The following is a 17,812-nucleotide window of genomic DNA, read 5'->3' as shown; positions in this document are numbered from 1 at the left end:
ATACAGTACGCATTCGGAGGAAAATTGAGACCTTCCATCGTGGATACAAAATACAGTTTAGCCACGAAGTTTTTCGAGTAACAGAAGTTTTAACATTAGATCCCCCTACCTATAGAATTGTATCTAATGACTCAAATGAAGAGATAAGCGGAAGATTTTATGAGTCTGAGCTTGTTAAATTCCTAGAAGAATGAAAGTACCTGCAAGCACTTTTACTGTGAACCTTATTTCCAATTCCTCAACTGAAACTTTTCCCAACAATACCCTCGCAACATTTTCGAATCTGCTACCAAGAGTCATAGATCTGAACAAATCGAAAGGTTTGTGGCAAGTTGCCCTATTGGAAATATCATGGCCATCAAATGTCAAAAATGTCACAAGTGGTATTGTTGAAATAAACTGTGCCCAAAACGAAGAGAGTGAAACTGATGAAGAAGAGGAAGATGAGGATGAAGCAGCAAATGCGGGTGAACTCGAAGCTCCAATTGAACCAGCGATAAACAAGGAAGTACTCGTACCAATTTCACGAAGAAAACGAAAACCAATATGGACGACAAGAGTTGAGGAGGATCCCCCACCGAAAAAAATTAGCATTCCCCAAGGAATTTATCAATCAGCAGATCAAGTCCTGGAAAAGATATGCGAGAGTCTACAATTCCAGAAAACAACAGACATGGCCTATCGAGTGGTCAGTCAGTAGACATAGCCAACTGTTACGTATCCGACCAGCAGCAGCAAAGAGGGATAGAAGCAACGAAAAGAACCAGGATGAGGAAGCCGGCTTCATAACGGCGGATACAAATACAAGCGAGGATGAAAGTGTGAGCAACGATAATGATAAAACAATCAGGTTGGTTTCGTTGGATTTGAAAAACATACTAGGCGTTGAAGACCTCTCGCCAAATTCAACTCCAATATTTCCTGTAGACATCTCTGGAGGACGCCACACAATGTTTGTTTATTGTGATCTGATTCAAGACGAAATTTTAGGCAACACATTTACCTCACTTTTAAGGACAGTCGCTCTCATAGCAAACACAGAAGACGAGGAAAACAGGAAAGGGAGCATCATCAGCTACCGGTCTTTTTCAAACCTGCAATGGAAGACAGTTGTCAAGTCTTCTTTTCAATCAATATCAATTACCCTCAGAGACGAAACAGGCCAGCTAATGCCATTTTTATCAGTCGGCCGAACATGCTTGACCCTTAAATTCAGACAAGTTCAATGATAGATACCATTTCTTCACTGTATCTATCAAGTAGCAAAGTCAATCAAATGTTAAACAGTTGAAAATCAAACAGTTGAAAACAATTGAAACATTTGAACTCTTGTTCAATCAGTCAATCAATCAAGCAATCAATCAATCACCCAAATAATCATACATAAAATTATTAACCAGCTCAGCCAATAATTAATTTATTTATCCATTCATTCAATCAATCAAACAGTTAGTCAGTCAGTCAGTCAGTCAGTCAGAGCAACCAATAACATACATCACTTCAGATGGACGCTCACTATGATGCTCAAATTGGTACAGTCGGCGGCGGCAGCAGCCCCCAAGCAGCCCATGGAGTACCAGCTCGTCAATTTGGATCAGGAGCAGCAGGGCTTGGAGCACTTGCGGTACGAGTTGGGAGATGTGCTCTACCATTATTGAAAAAGTATGCTTTACCATTGGCCAAAAAATTGGGAAAAAACTTAGTGACAGCAGCAATACCAGAAATTGGACAGGTCATTGCAGGAAAAAAGAAAATTAGAACAGCTGCTAAGGATTCAGTGAAAAAGTCAATCTCTGAAAGTCTCGCTGTTGCACAACCGTCCAATAAGCCGGCCGGGGCGGCGCGCCGGGTTAGCGGACCGCAGCGGGGGCGACCGGCGCAAAAAGCGCGACCCGTTCCGCCCGAGCGTGTGGCCCTCCCCCGGTTGGGATCGGTGGAAAAAAACGTCATGACGGAAAAGCGTTATCAGCACCAGCAGGAACAAAGATCGCTGGCAGCAGAAAACGGAAGAACGCAGCTTCAAGCGTCACTTCTACAAAAAAACCAACGAAACGCAGTCGGTCCGAAATTTTTTCAAACATCAAATACTATTAGCAAGCTAGATGATAGATAGCGAGCTAGCTAGCTAATCATCAACCAATCAACCAACCAAACAACCAACGAACCAACCAACCATCATAATCAAGATCATCATTAGTTTTATTAGTAGTAATAGTACAGCAAAATGACGATACAGTCCAATTCAAATTTGGAATTCAAAAGCCTGGCAGACGACATAGCAAACCCGGTTACACACACAGCTTTAGATTTTTTCGAAAAACCGAGCGTATTGATCAATTACGAGAGTGGACATGACCAAGAAGTCTTCCCCCAAACCGGACCAAGGGGACCAACACTAGACTTTGTAATCAGTGGTGACCAGAGAAACTGTATTGACATGAATTATATTCATTTAGCCGTTCAAGCAGCAATTTACAAGCCAAATGGACAGGAAAAAATAGACTACAGTGACGGTGAACCTGTTGTTTTTACCAACAACACACTTCACAGCCTGTTCTCTCAAATTGAAATTTATCTTAACGGGATTTTGGTTGCCGACAGTAACAATACATACCATCACCGAGCATTTCTAGAGACAGAGCTAACAACAAACAGTGACAGTAAAGACTCGTGGACTATTTGTCAAGGTTACGAATTCGATTCAGCTATAGCAGACGGAGACAAAGGCAGATGGTTTACGGATAGGTTGAAAAAAACATTAAATAAAAACTACACGACGGATTTATATCGCGCACTGTATGTTGATTTTTTCACATGTGAAAAATTACTCATACCCGAGGTAGAGCTCCGCATTAAACTTTACCGTGCGAGCAACGAGTTCAGCTTAATTGCACAAGACAATAAAATGTACGCAGCAATAATAGAAAAAGCATCTCTTTTTGTAAGAAAAATAACACTGACGGAGTCAGTACGTCTTTCAATTGAGCGCGCACTCACCAAAGCGCCAGTTCGATACCCCTACATTGAATCCCTTTGTAAAAGTTTTATAATTCAGGCAGGGCAAAACTCATTCATTAAGGAATCGATTTTCGGAACAGAACCCATCCGACGTTTGACCCTATGTATGGTCCCTAACGCCCAATTCAGGGGATCATACAGCACAAACCCCTTTGACTACCAAAAATTTGACCTCAAACGTATTGAAATAGTTCGAGGTAACGGGTTGCCAATTGCAGGGACACCAATTGATACAGAAGACAACACTCGTCTGTATTATAACACGATGACAGCATTGGGTTTCAAAAACGGGGGAAACAAAATAAGTCTTGACGGCTTCGAAAACAAATACATGTCCACCTTTGATTTGACCTCTTCGCAGGAAGCATCGAAAAACTTGACCTTGTTCCCCGAACTTACAGGAGCCCCGATTACTTTGAAATTATTATTCTCAAAAGCCCTGCCGGAAGCAGTTGAAATCTTTCTAATCGGAGAGCGCTTCAGTCAAGTTTTCATAGATAGTAGTCGCAATATTGCAAAAAATCAAACACTATTACATGGATAATATCACCATAGAAAGAGTCTGTCAACAATTCAGTAATTTAAAATTCGCCTTTGGAGGAGTGTGGTCAGCTGATAACTTTCCTCGAATTAAACAAAGCGGCAAAATCCGCTTTCAGATAGTCAATACGTCACCAAAAAAACTTCCTGGAACGCACTGGATACTTATTATTTCTTTCCCATTACTTTTCAGAGCAAACGCAAAAAAGCTTGTCCGGTTCACAAACATAGTGATATGGAATAGTCTTGATATATCAATCAGTTATTTTGATCATCTGTACCGACGACTTGCTAACCTCTACTCTGATAGGCACTCTTACGAGGTGCATTCAGTTGTTTCATCGCCGCCCATTCAGTCTAAGTCGTCAAACCTGTGTGGACTCTACTGTATCTATACAGCCCTTGAGTTAATTTCAAACAGTCATCATTTATCTTTGAACATATTTTTCTCAAAGAAGACCAGAATGGAGACTATGAAACAACTGAAAATGAAAATTCTTAAAACTGTGCAAAATGTTGGACGAATGAATGAGATAAATTTGATTCCATTTTTTAATACAAAGCTGAAAACCAGTTATGTGTTTAATATTATTTAGTAATAGAATTTTACAACTGCAAGCTTTTTTGTTGTTTTCTAATGCTATAGAAGCAGACAGAAAGAAAGATTAAACAACCAACTTAATAATTTAGGTTACATTGAGTGACTGATTATTCCTTCCAATCATTTAATCTAAGAGTCGGAGTCTAAGGCCAGAATATTTTGCCGTCTCCTATATTTCGGCAGAGTTTGATCACTATCACTGCTTTCATAATTATTAATATAAGAAATCTTTTTGGGAGTGTTAGTAGTACTACTAGTAGCGACAATTGTATTCAAATTTGAGCCAAAATCTAGTGCTTCTACACTGTCAACTTCGCTTTCCGAGGCACTGCATTCTCTGGCCTCATTATCTATGAACGGATTACGAGATAGGTCGTCCAATTCAGAAGCTTCCTCTTCCAGATCACTCAAGTCACTCCAATTAACAACTGGCTCATTGTCGTCAATTTCTCGGTACAAGAAACCTGGATCAGGAGGTGCTGAAACAAAAAAAAAATTGTGTCAAAATCGAAACCTGGAAACACACAAAAAAATAGAAATAACCGAAAGTGTCAGCCGCAGAAGTAGCTGGGCTAATCTGGTTGTTTGGTAAAATTTTAAAAACAGGAGGTTCGCCTTCGTCTTGCATATCACTTTCACTGCTCTCACTGTCACTGCTCACTAACTCATGCTCCGAAACAACATTTTCATCGACCGGCGGCACTTGCTGTAAACTATAATGTCCATGAGGAAGTGTGTTGATACCATTTAACTCAATATATCGCTTGTCATCAAAACAACTGAGAGCAATTTTATTCGTTGTCGAAACTTTTATCTGGTGGTTATCGGAATGAATTCTCGTCATTGCTGCTCTAGTGCTCTTTCCCGATTCAAGACATTCTAAATACTTGTCGTGATGAAGTGTTTTCTTTACGCACTTTTGCACCCCTTTAGCGCTTTGCTTGGTCCCACTTTGAAATTGAATGCTGTACATTTTTGATCGGAGTACAACACATTCCTGCAAAATTTCTCCGTTCAATTCGTCAGTCATGGTCAGAGGAACCTTTTTGTTAACCGGATCCTAAAGTGGGTGTAAAGGCGGGTAATCACTAAGGTCCAATAAGTGTTTGAAACTTTGCATGTCTTCATACAGGTCGTCAGTTTCAATGCGGTACGACAAGGAATCAGTATCTTTGTACGTAACACAAATTTTTTCACCATAACGCGGTTTCATTTCATTATAATGAAAATGATATAAAGCCAACTTAGATAAATCAAGAATTGCGGCACCCACAGGGGTCGGTTTGTCCCATTTAATTTTCGGAATAGAAGAGTATACAGAACACAGGTGCTCATTAATGATTCGAAAAGATTTGAAGGTAGGCTTAGCAGTAAGTTTCTTGGCCTGGAATTCTTCTGAAACGAATTGAATGTTTTTTCTGTTTCGTTTATTTTCCATCGTTTTTCCGAAACACGCATTTGACATCAACTTATAAAAATTCTTTTCGAAAGGTGTAGCTGCTTTTTTTCGCATTTCAGTGTTTTTCTCAATGTAGGGTGACAGCCAATTCGACTGATTGAACTGAAGTACACGATGAAGCGCAGTAACCTTGAGACCTTGGCTGCAATAAAACTTCAAGTTCTCAATATGACAAATGTAGCCTCGTTTATCAAAAAGAGTCTCAACTAGCTTTGGTACAGGCGCACGATTTCCCGCAAACTTTTTGCTGTACGGTGAGAGCCAATCATCTTTGATGAAAAGTTTTTCTGGCGCAAGAGGAAAATCGTAATGTTTATCATGAATAGCAGGAGGGTAGGTTAGATCAACTTCAACAAAAAAGCCAACATTATTGTCAGCTTCATATTTAGAGAACAACTCCTCTACAGAACTACACTCTAACCACTGATAGCCATCCTTCGGTAACTTTTTCATCATAATTCCAGCGTAAAGCGAAGTGACGTCAAAGAATGCACCATATACTGACACTTGGTCAGGGTTATAGGTGCTCAAATATTTATTGTTGGCTTTGAAATGCCGAAGAGCACCAACGCCGTTAAGCCCACCACGAATAGCCTTCTAGCTAAAAAGAAGCATATCAATATCATCGACTAAACTTAATTGTACCTCGGTTGTTACCAGCATAGCATCCCAGCTCAAATTTGGAGCACTGTAAAAATACGCGGGATCTAAGCGATACACTGAAATACACACAGTTCGGAACAACTCGAAAACATCAGCCAACAAATAAACATCTATTTGTAAATAAACGTCGTGGTAATCCCCGAAATTGCGGCATTCCAGCAGCTGATACATTTCAACTGCTTGCGAATACATTTCGGGAGTAACGTCAATTTTTCCAGTTAACGTGTTTCTCCACTCTTCACCGTATTCCGGTAGAGCAGCTTGAAATTTTTCTTTTGAATCCAAAAACTAGTAGGGGAAGATGCCCTTGGCTCTAATTTTTTTGAATTCGTTGTCATTAAAATGTTGAAAACGATGGCGAAGAAGCTTCAAGTCAGAATCTTGAAGAGTTTTTGCAAGAGCGTCAAGGCTAGAAGCCATGAAGTTAATACTATCTAAAAATCGAATTTCGTGACGAACTGTTTTCTCAACTCCGGCCTTGTTGATGTAGGAACGGACAGGAACGTGAACTGAAAAAGATATGAACGTCTCTTCGGTCCGGGAGATGGCTGAAAGTTGTTCGTTATCTTCCAACTTCAGGTACTTCACAATATGATGTGCATCATATCGAGAAAGATTATGAAAAAAGACAGGAAGGAAAGATCCGACTGTCACTTTTAAATTACAGGAGTTGTGTGCAACACGAAAAATTTTTCCTGTAACATGACAGTGGTGCACAACTTTTTCTTCAGAACTGTCATGCAGCTCTCCAGAAAAACTTTTATGACAAATACAACAAGGCTCCATCCAATTCTCTAACATTTCTTGTTTACGAGTCTTTGACATGTTTAAAAATCGAAATCGTTGACGTTCCGTGTCGGCCCATCTCACCCACGATCTTAAGGTATTCATTAATACAGCAATGCAGTCATCTCCACGATAAAACTTTTCCATTTTTACATGTCCAAGGCGCACGTCAACGAGAACAACACCGAAGCTGCACGGGTACTGATTTTCGATTACTGTTGTGGAGGCACCACCGCTATTTAAACCACTTTGCATTTGTTCTGCAGCCAAATCAAAATCTTCAGTTTTAACGTCAAAAGCTTCTAAGTCAGCATAAACTACGAACGGACATTTAAATGTTTTATGCCAGTTCTTGAAAGAAAGCGTTGTTCCTTTAGCAGCCATTTCAATAATCTGCGGTTGTAGAGAAGAACACAAGGACTTGTGAAGTGAAAATTTGTCACGTGCAACACTTTGTAAACAAACTTCGCAAAACTTTCGCTCGTTGTTTTTGGAGTTCGCGGTGTTCGTTGTTCGCAGAAGAATTTTAAGCACACGATCTACGTTTTTAATTAAACAATAATGCCAGCTGTTTTCGTCCGACAAAAGCAAAAGATGAATTCTACGAGCAATGCCAGTATACTTAGATAAATAAACCGGAAAAATATTTCGTTTTTCCAAAGCATAAACGTTTATTTTGAGATGATTATCTCTTTCAAATTTAGGAATATCGGACAGGGCCATTGGCATTTTTCTAGGATTATATATGAGAAAACTCGAATTATTTTTGTAACTTTGTGGTCGCTCCTGATTCTGCCTAACAGGAAAAAGAAACGCGAGAATAGAGTAGATAAAACACAAATTATCCCTCAAATTTTTAATATTGAGCAAAGACTTGCGCTGATTCTCTAAAATAGTAGGCGTTGGAATATAAGACCCAGCACGAAGTGGAAAATATTTTGATAACTTGAGTTCAACCATGTTTAACCGGTCAATAACCCATCCGCTGCCTGCAGTGCAAAAAACGTTAATTTTCGTGAGCAATTTATCAACGTGAGCAAAATATTCATCTGATGTGAAGCAAGTGGTCACACTCTCCAGAGGACTGTGAAAAAACGATATCGTGCTTTCTTCGAGCAAAGGTTTTGTAAATTTCACTTCTATACACAATCCTACCTTCGCAGTAACTATTTCTGCCAAACGGTTTGTAATAAAATCTCTAATTGCCATCTCGTTTGTTACTAGAAACTCAAAAGGATCAAAAATTTGGTCACCAACAATTTTGAGACGATAGGATTGAAAATGTCCATTCACTGCCTTTCTCTCCCTCTCCAACTCAAACTGCTCAGCCCCACTTGTGGATGGCTGCGCCAGCTCAACACCAGGGAGAACAGAATGTTGTGACCTACAGTGTCCCTTCCAAGACTCCTCACTCCCAAAGAAAGTATGGCAAGTGTTGCAGCGAAGAGTCCTCGGAAACTTGTGCACATTCTTGAGATGACGCACCAAGTTTTTGGCCAAGGTGAAAACTACCTGACAGTGCCCACAACTGAAGTTGCTTTCCGGTAGATTAGAATGCTTTTGCTGTCTATGCAGAGCAAGATCTTTTCTGCTCTGGAACGTTTCATCGTAGAAGTTGCACGATATCATTGAACCCTACGTAAACGTGATCGGTATTTATTGCAAAACGAGCTTAAAATTTTTCGATGGCATAACAAGGCAACGATCAACCCCTTTTTTCACTTCTAAGTTTGATACCTTGAAGCGAGGTGGTTTGATGTATTAGTAAATTCAAGAATTTGCAATTAATAAGTATCACCGGAGAAAAAATTGGGCATAAATTACCCCCTAGTGAAGTGTTTTTTAAAATTGGGTAACAAAGCACACTTTAAAGCAGGAAGTATTTCCAAGTTTCAAAACAACTGCATTAAGTATTGATCCGAAGTGCACACAAATTGAGCATAAATTAACCCCTGAAGCTGTATTTGGAAAAAATTTAGGGAGGTTTGAGAAACCCCGATGTTCAGTTTTTAAAAAGAATGCACAACGAAACACAAAATTGAAAAATTGGGCATAAATTTTCCCCTAGAACAGTGATTTAGGAATTATCAAATAACTGAATAGAGTTGTTAGTATCAAATTTGAAAAAAAATTGCATTGACCAATGAACCGAAATGCAAAAATTTTGAGCATAAATTAACCCCTAGAGCAGCTTCTCTACAAATTCAATATTTTAAAAAACGTGCACATTGAACAGAAGTAAAAAAAAATTTGGGCATATGTTAACCCCTACCGCAATATTTTTCAATGATCAGACAATCAAGCAATTTTTGTTGCTCAAGAATCGATAAGTTTTAAGCGAAGACAATATTGTAAAAGGCATCAGAAAAATAAGGCATCTTAAAAAAAGGAGTGTTTAAACACATCCTGGCTTCGCAGAGCTTCAACTGCAGAATTGAATTTATCTAAGACAACACATACCCTTTCGCTGTGTGTTGAAAAGAATTCTTGACGCGTTGATTGGCTCCAAACCCAAATTAGAATGAAAGCTGCAGGACAGTATCGTCTTGTTGTCGCAAAAACGTGTTCCAGATGCAGGCTAGTTGTTGGAGTTGGTTGAGTCTGAAAGTCGAAAGCGGTCCGCAGGATTATTATTTAGAAAATGAAAATTTGCGAGCGGAAAAACCTGAAATTTTATCGGAGCGAAATCTAGTTTGCCGACTGCTTAAGATTATGAATACTAACAAAACTTGAAAGATGTTCTCCAATGCACCGCAAAAGAAAACGCCGATGAGACCCCCTAAATGGAATGCGCCGCAAGGTAAAAACCGTAAATTGCGGTTATAAATTTCTCTTCCGTCGAAATACAGACTTATCTGAGATTGATAACGGTTATAAAAAGCCCACAAATCGGCAAATTACCATCCTAAGCTCTTTCACAAAAACAAAATTTAAACTTAAAACTAAATACACTACAAATGTCTGGTTATCTGTTTGAATACCAAACCTCTACGCGCTTTGTGAGAATTTGGAGAGAAGATAACACGGAGGGCGCAACAATTGAAATATCGCTTTATAAATATTCGAACGGTGAAAGATTTTTGTACCAAAATCTTACATTACCTGAAGAACATTTCAGGTCCCTAATAAACACGGTGATGATGGACACTGAGGACACTGACCTTATCAGAGTTATCACTGAGGGCAAAATCAATGCAGATGGACGTCTCGTGATACATATTGAGGCGTGGGAAAGAATGCGGCTTGATTCAAAGAATTGCGAGGTGATACGAGACATCAAAGGTAGTATCGCACTTTATAATTTCAGCAATATGTGATATTAGTCGAAGAGTTGAATTTTAATTAAGATCCTAATTCACCTAACCCTATACAGAAAACGATTAAAACAGCTTTCGTGAGTTTAATTATGTTTCTATTTAGATAACGATAAAGTCTACTACCGACTTTCAATGAAGTATTTCGACCCCGATGACCTGATGCTATCAGTGTTCTTCCAAATCAAGAAATTTGAGAACAAAGGCGAAATGTGGGAGTTGAAATATGTGGCTTTGGGACTTCGAGAATTTACAGCCCTTCTAAGATACAATAAAGAAGGTCATCGAGCAACTCTCAAAAGAGAAAAGCCAATCGCAATAGTTAAGCCGAGAAAGCAAAAGATCATTAAAGTGAGAGCAGCGCCTGAAGATGACGACGTTATTGTCTTACCGTCTGACGAAGAAAATTATTGATGAAACTTTTGATAAACTCGATGATGATTTGCGCATAAATATTCCCTATACCATGAAAATGCTTTCTTATACCAATTTCGAACCATTTCGTTAATATAATTTTCTAAAGATATTGCTATTCAAAGACAAGTAAGCTAAAGCATTACACAACACAAAGCTCAGACAAAATTGTTTAACTTACTTGAAGTTCAAATTAAGGAACCGGTTTTTGATTGTAGATAGAAAGCTAAACGTTGCAAAGAGAAAACGAAAAAGTACACATACGGAGTTTACAGTATAATAAAATTGTTCAACAGAGGTTTGATATTCAAAGAAATTGAACAAAGTTGTATACCAAGCTAACTATTCTGTTTGGCAAATGTCAATGGTAAAGATAAAGTTTGAACGGTTTGAACTAACCTTGTGAGAGAACCTGAATAAAAGCATTTATAAAACATAAAAATCATGATCCTATGGCCCAGGTGGTTAGGCAGCATCTAAAATACAAAAAATAGTTGTTAGAAATATATAGAAAGTGGTTTCGAGGCTACTAGAGGGAGGGATCCTTTTTCTGTGCGGTAGACCCCCTCATTTTCCACTACTTACGTTTTATTTAGATTGCAACCTATATTATACATAGTTTGTTAATTTCAATAAAACTGTGATGAGTGTCTTTTTTTCCTTCCTGAGTAATCTGAACTTCTTTTTAGCACTCCTGATAATGCAAAGCTGCATTTTTTGAAAAGATAATTATCCTACATCTGTTGTTAAGATAACATCAGCTCCATATGAAAGGAGTTAAAAAAGGATACTAATTCAGCTAATTCGAAGTCAAGATTTCAGAAATGAAGGCTCCATTCTTTTTTTGCAATCTGAAAGTTGAAACAGTAACTTTTTCAATCGTCAGCTAACAAATGGTTTCAACTCGCAAAGGGATTGTGAAGTCAGTTATTTATGTAATAATGATTCATATTTGGATCCAAGTCTGTTTTCTCATTAATGCAGCTTTTGCTTACTTTCGTACTAAAAGATGTTCTCGCATGGTGCCTATTTTGTCAGAAGTTTTTCCAGATATATAATTTTCAAAATCTTTTTATTTCTAACCCGCATTAAGTGCTCATGAAGACATCTTTACGTTATCTTTTCAAAGAATAGTTTTTGACTTAAAGTTTTTTTCTTCAGCTTGAGCAGTTATTTTGTGTGTAGTGAATTTTGTTATCTGTATCCAAAGAGTTTGATCTTCTAAAATTTTTAGTGTTTATGAAGTCAACATAAGTTCTAGCTTGAGTATAAGAAGTGCGGCAGTATTTAGCCGCAATATTTGCCTAATAAAGACGATTATTATGTGCAGAAGTATCTTTTTTTTCAAGGGAAATAAAATTATTTGCTCAAAAATCTTCTGCGCTGTTTTTTTTTTTGTTTTTCTTTGTTTCTTTTTTATTAAAAAAAACCACTAACCACTTTTTTGGATACAAGAGTTGTTTTTGCTAATAGTTTTGACCACGAAATAATTTCTTCGGCAACAAAAATAATTTATTCGCCTTATTTTTTGATTGGTTGATCTTTGAAATTTCTTTTTGGCTGTTTCAAAATTTTAAAAAGCTTTTCTCAACAATACGTGCCACCAGTTGGAGAAAGTTGTTTAGCGCTTTTTACAACTGCGTGCCCGGAGTTTAGTGGCAGAGCGTAAATCAGCGCTGATTCAGTCTAGAGACATTCTGTTTTTTAGGATGGCCAGTTCTCTGTTCATGTCACAATTTACAATGGCCAGTCTGATTGTGGCGTAAAATTTACTACATAAAAAATAATGTGTTCAGCTTAACTCCCGCCAACAAGGTTTGCTTTATATGTGATTCGATCTTCCGCGTGCGTTCTTGAAACATTTAATTTGTGTAGCAAATCGTAACCACTAAGCTAAATCTGCTTTGTGGTAATGGCCTACAAACTAGCTTAAGTATACTTGTATACTACTATAGTTATTACCTTTTATAAGCTACAAAAGTGTGACTTTGTCCTGTTTAGACTTCATTTTGGAGTATGAGTAATTTTCAGATTATACAGGATAATTTTAGCCTGAGCAATCTCTATGACCTCAATATAATCATAGTGAAGAAAAACTGCACATAAAGAAACTTAAAATATTCTGGAAATGCAATTTTTCAGAACTGAATTAAGTTTTTACTCTTGAAGTATGCTGGTTCCGCGCTGAAAAGCTCTGAGACTCAAGTCCAGGTGGTTTAGTAGCATCAAGTCATCTACCTGTTGTCTTGAAGCGTAAGGGTAAGAGGTGACGCAAAAAAGAATTCAATGAAAGTTGACAGTTGCAATGAAAGTTTTTTTTGATAGTTCTGAAAACATATTTTCGATTTCAGTGTTTGAAGAGTTGACGTTTCTGCTGCCGCTTCCTAATTTTGAGCTGATACACGGTTCTGTAGTAGCCTTCTTCAAGAGGTTTGGTGAGTATTTGCATGTTCTCAGATGCTAATATCAAATTATGCGAGACCTCCTATTAATAGAAGACTAACATAATGAATGCCATTTCTTCATTTCACTATAATTATTTAGGTGTAACTCCTGAAGCCCGTGTGATCGTTTGCTGAAAGTTAAGCAGAATTTTTCGATCTGCTGTATTTTGTATGGCTAAAAGATTTTGCATAGAGGAAAAGGCACATGATTGTTCTCCTTTTTTTCATACAGACTATTGAGGATAGGTTTAGCCGGAGCGAACTCTATGACCTCAATATAATCATAATGAAGAAAAACTGCACATAAAGAAACTTAAAATATTCTGGAGATGCAATGTTCTGGAACTGAATTAATTTTTTACTCTTGCAATATGCTGGTTCCGGCTGAAAAGCTCTGAGACTCAAGTCCGGTGGTTAAGTAGCATCACTTCCTCTGCCTGCTGTCGTAAAACGTAAAGGTAGGAGTTCACGCAAAAAAATAATTCAGTGAAAATTGACGCTTGCAATAAAAATTTTTTGATACTTCTTAAAACATATTTTCGATTTCACTGTTTAAAGAGTTGACTTTCTGCTGCCACTTTCTAATTTTGAGCTGATACACGTTTCTACAGTAGCCTTCTTAAAGAATTTTGGTGAGTATTTGAATGTTCTGAAATACTAATGCGAGACCTCTTGTCAAATCATGCGAGACCTTTTGTTAATAGAAGATTAACATAACGAATGCCAATTCTTCAGTTTGCGATAATTATTCAGGTATAACTCGCTGAATGTTGGACAGAATTCTTCTACCCGTTGCACTTTGTGGCGAAAAGATATTGCGTAGAGGAACAGCCATATCATTGATATCCTTTTTTTCATACAGAGATTTTGAGCATTTGCCGGGGCTCAGTCTTATTGATGACACACTGGCGCTTCCGCAGACAGGCTCATTTGGCGTTTGTTTAAGAGTAAATCGGGGTGATATGATAGTGTGGCAAAACCAGTAGAGGTGAAAAAGCGGACACCGTTGGTTATGAGTTTTTGATCAGTGATTCCAACCGTGGTTGTCAACTTGTCATCGTCATTTATTCTCAAATAAACCATCGGGATGTTTCAATTATTTCTATTTCAGTTTTGATTAAAATGTCTCCTCATGAAGTAATTGTTTCCTTTACCCTAAGACTATCTGAAGTTGTTATACCATCCGAAAGTAAAACATCCAAATTTTTCCTCACTAATCAAGACGCAGGTTTGGGAGACATTTCCCTTCACGTACTTCCTGATAAGCCTGGAAAATTGCTCTCAAGTGAAAATGAAAAATTATGTTCACGCGATGTTAGTATTTCTAATTCTAACACAGCTGTCAATAGGAAACGTCCGTCAATTAATCAAAAGAGAAACGGACCTAAAATTCACCCAAAGGGATATCAAGGTGGTTCGATTCCCGCCTCTGTCGGCAAGTTAGAAAACTCTACTAATTTTTGCAATTCTTTTCAGGTTTCTTGAAAATTTTTGTCATTTTTTGAGTTTTTTAGCCCCAGGTGTCAAGAAACCTCCTCTAGGGTTTGATAAAGGGTTTGATGATAGATTACTGCATAGTTTCTAGTGGTAATGGAATGGTTTTCAACTTTTTGCCATCATGAATTTTAGCATTTTTTGACAAAATTTTATTCAAGTTGTTTGAGTCCCAGGGGCCAAAATTTGCATTTTTTCATGTTTTTGAAATTTTTCGTCATTTTTTCAGTTTTTCCAGCTTCAGGGACCACACAATCTCCTTTAAGGTTTGTTAATAGGGCACTGCATATTTTTTAGTAACAATGGAATGGTTTTTAACATTTTAATGTCTCGAATTTTAGCATTTTTTTTGATAAAATCTTCAATTTTTTTAAGGCTTCCTAAAGTTTTTGTCAGTTTTTGATAATCTTCCATTCTCAAGTGCGAGAAAACATATTCCGCGTTCTGATAAAAAGTTACTGCATAGTTTTTAGTTTCAGTGGAATTGTTTTCAACAATTTAACCTTTCGACTTTTAGAAGCTTTTTGATAAAATTTGCAATTTTTTTCAAGTTTTTTCAAAACATTTTTATTTTATTTATTTTTTCTTGCCTCATTAGCCAGGTAACCTCATCCAGGGTTTGATAGAATGTTATTACATAGTAACTAGGCGGCAATGGAATGGTTTTAATAGAATGAAACGGTCAACATTTTAATAAAATGAATTTCTATTTATTGAAATTTTAAACTTTTCTAAAAATTTTTGCCTATCGATCTTTGTGAGCCAATGAATTTTCTTGTAATTGGTTTGCTGGAGAGCCTCTAGAGACACAGAAATGATTTTTAAGATTTTAATATAACGATTTTCAGCAACATTTTTTAATTTGCAATTGAATCCTTTTGTTGTAAATTTTTCTGTCATTTTCTGTTTTCAAATGTTATTAAATAGTTGCTAGGGGGCAATTGAATGGCTTTCAACATTTTAATAGAACGAATTTCTATTTTGTGAAGTTTGAAATTTTTCTAAAAATTATTGCCTATCGATTTTGGTGCCAATGTGTTTTTTAAAGCTTGGAATTGGGTTACTGGATAGCCTCTAGAGACACAGAAATGATTCTGAAGGTATTTATGTAACGATTTTCAGCAATATTTGCTTATAACTTGCAATTGATTTCTTCTAAATTTTTGGTTTATTTTCGAGTTAATCGATCTTCAAGGGCCAATGAATATTTTTCAATTTTTGCAGATATAATACTGAACCGATTTCAGAAACAAAAATTGGTTTGGAACGTATTTTTGAAATAGGTTTTTTTTAAAGTGCAAAAATTTTGCCTTAGGTTTAAAAGCTTCAAGAGGAGTTTTAGCAGTGAGTATATTTTTGTTTAGTTTTGATTCTTTTAGTAATTTTTTTAGATGATTTTCTTTGTGTTTTGGCATTTTTCATTTGACTTGTCCTGCTATGTTTTTTTTTCAACCAATTTGAATCGAGAAATTGTTGAGGGTTTGAGAAAAGATAGCCAAACTTGATTATTATCTTTTTAAAAGTGCTGCTTTCAATCAGACGTCTGAACCCACATTTGATGTAAAGCTTTGTATTAGCTATCCTTTAGTTTAAATGGATAGCGTGAAAACTGAATTGCTAAAAGAATCTCTCATTTCTGGAGATTTCGCTGACAGTATTTAGCTCATTTTTCGAGACGGAATCAAAAAGAAAATAGATTTCTATTTTCCGTGTAAATTTATCCATCCAAACAGTGTTTGAAGTTTACATTTTTCGGTAACGAATAATGCCAGAAGGCTAACACAAATGTTACAATCAAAGTAGCAACCGCGGAAAAAACTGAAGTCTTATGGTTTTTATTTATTTTCTTATTCCTTAACTTATTTTAGAGCCTATTTTAAATCTTGTTATAATTAAATACGCCATGTGAGTTGGGGCCATCTGGGTTTCAACTCAGAAACAATAGGAATTGAAGCCACTATGCTTTTTACTAAAATTATTTTCATAATGGCACAATAGAAAACAGACTACTCAAAGCTAAATTTCAAACGTTTATTGAATTGAAAAAGTTTTGCCTATTTGAGTTCCATGCTTTAATTCTGAAAAGGTTTCATTTAATTTAATCTATTTTTGGGTTCCATTTCATATTAGTTTGTTTGGTTTTTATACATTGATTTTTATTGTTAACACTGCTGTGACAGTTGTTGAAAAGCTCAATCTCAATATCAAGTATCTTTATTCTTCACAAATACAAGTTTTTCGGCGATTTCTTACGTGTTACAGAAGATCAAAACGTTCTTTTAGTTGTATACTTTATAACTTTCTAAGCTCAGCTTTCTAGTTTTCCTTTTTATCGTTTTGCTTTTTATTGCTTCTGGGCATCTTCGTTCTTAGAGCTGAATTTAATACCATTTTTTCTTGATATCACCGACTATATCATCTATTGTATTGATCCATTTTGTTTCTCTGCTATGTTTTTTTTCAGTATTCAAGTTCTTTTCAGTATAAACAGTAAAATTTGCTTCTATATAAATTATTGAGCCATTGAAGATTAATTTTCATGCGGTTTCATAAAAATTTGCGATAAAAAAAGTAGTTCATTTGAGTTTGCGTAAAATGAGGGCGGCTTGAGGTAACAAGATGCGGAAATAAGGAAAGTTGGTCTCATTCGAAAAAATTTGAAAGACTTTTGTACGAATCGAGTCTACTTTTTTTCCGTTTCTATTATCTCAGAAGTGTGCTTTGAATACTCTCTTGTTTTAGGGTGTAATCAAGGGTATAAATTTTTCTGGTTTTGCTTTTAGAACCGGAATCTTTAAAGGTGTTGTTTGAAATCTGTTTAAGTTTTCTATCCATGCTAAAGAACTTAAATATAGATTAAAGAAATGTCAGTTTTTGCAAGTTTTTTTTTTAGCTTTTTGCTCACCTGGGCCGTCAACAGTTTTCCAAATTAATGCCGTTTTTTTGAGTTTCAAATGAACGAAGAGCCATGTTCGACTTTTATGCAGTTTTTTTCAGCTCAGTAAGAAAGAAAGATGAAGAAGCACTCTTCAACGAACGATTAAATATTTTATACAATTATGCCAACTTATTTTAGCAC

The sequence above is a fragment of the Convolutriloba macropyga genome, chromosome 3 (genome assembly GCF_964194025.1).
Source record: "Convolutriloba macropyga chromosome 3, txConMacr16.3, whole genome shotgun sequence".
Lineage (NCBI taxonomy): Eukaryota > Metazoa > Xenacoelomorpha > Acoela > Convolutidae > Convolutriloba > Convolutriloba macropyga.
The sequence above is the reverse complement of the archived record's forward strand: the minus strand, read 5'-3'. Positions refer to the sequence as shown.